Source organism: Geospiza fortis, unplaced genomic scaffold, assembly GCF_000277835.1.
Source record: "Geospiza fortis unplaced genomic scaffold, GeoFor_1.0 scaffold1056, whole genome shotgun sequence".
NCBI lineage: Eukaryota > Metazoa > Chordata > Aves > Passeriformes > Thraupidae > Geospiza > Geospiza fortis.
Genome location: NW_005054680.1, coordinates 71,779 through 72,979, shown reverse-complemented (window position 1 = coordinate 72,979; position 1,201 = coordinate 71,779). Strand labels below are relative to the sequence as shown.

General features: G+C 56.0%; 1 protein-coding gene across 1 annotated transcript in view; it reads right to left on the bottom strand.

Moving 5' to 3' along the window:
- LOC115949017 (erythroblast NAD(P)(+)--arginine ADP-ribosyltransferase-like) overlaps nt 1–1,201 on the bottom strand; it is a 7,630-nt gene that overhangs the window by 4,949 nt on the left and 1,480 nt on the right. The window lies entirely within an intron of this gene.

Sequence of the window (1,201 nt, the reverse complement as noted above, 5' to 3'; positions counted from 1 at the left end):
GTTCTGTCCAGTGCTGTGTCCAGCTCTGCCCATTGCTGTGTCAAGTTCTGGGCTCTGGACCCAACCCCGTGCTCAGGGATGATGTTGCCTGAGCTGGGAGGTTGGGCCAGGTGCCCACTCTGGGTCCTTCCAGCGTGACCCATTCTGGGATTTGGGGATTCTGGCAGTTGCGGTTCAGGAATTGTCCACAGGAGGGCAGCAGCGAGCGTGGGAATTCAGTTGCACTGTGCAGTTCTGGGTGCCAACAGCAGGCGGCAGCACGAGCTGCTGGCGCTGCCAAGCGCCCGCCCCGCCCCATCCCGGCCCCGGGGGCTCTGCAATGGTTTGGGATGGAGCGACCCTGACCTCTTGGTCCCACTCCTTGCAACACCCCCTGGGTCCCTCCTGGCCCCAGGCCACATGGCCAGCTCCGCAGGTTCCAACCCTCCCAGGTTCTTCTCCAGAACTGCTCCAGCACGTCCCCCCCAACCTGGACTGGCAGTGGGGACTGTCCCTCTCCAGGGACAGGATCTGCCCTTGCACTCTTGAACCACCCAGTTTCCAGCCTTTAATGTCCCCCTGAAGTGCAGGATGTGGCAGGATGCTCTGCCTGGAATGTGGCCTATGGACAATGCCCCCTTTGTGGCCATCATGGCTGCACTGAGAGAGGTCTGGTGCTGATTTTGGTGCTGAATTGGGCTAAAACCTGCCCAAATCACCAACCCTGAATTGATAACGAAGGGGAATGCACCGGAGCTGGGCCTGACCATCCATCATGTGACCCTGGGAACGTCCAGTCCCCTCTCAGAGAGAGATTCCTCTCCCCTATTCTGCTTGGAATGAAATGTGTGTGAGGTTCCTCCTTTAGGAAGTGGATGCTCCCCAGGGTTGCTCCTCAAGGTTGAGAGAAAGAGACGTTCCCACGAATGTTGGTGTGAGGACTGACATTGAGTACTGCATAAGAATTGTCACTTTTTGCTGGCTTTGACAGAATTATTCAATGAAATTTTTTTGACAGAATTATTTAATAGAATTTCTTTGCACAATTGCCCTGATGTGCACAGTGGTCAGAGTGGCTGTGGTAGCCTTGTGGCTCAGGGAGTCTTGGTGACCATGGTGTTCACTGTGGCCTTGGTGGTTGTACAGACCATGGTGTCCAGAGTGCCTGTGATGGCCACAGTGACCTCATGGTGGCAATAGCCGCCAAGATGGCCATAGTGGC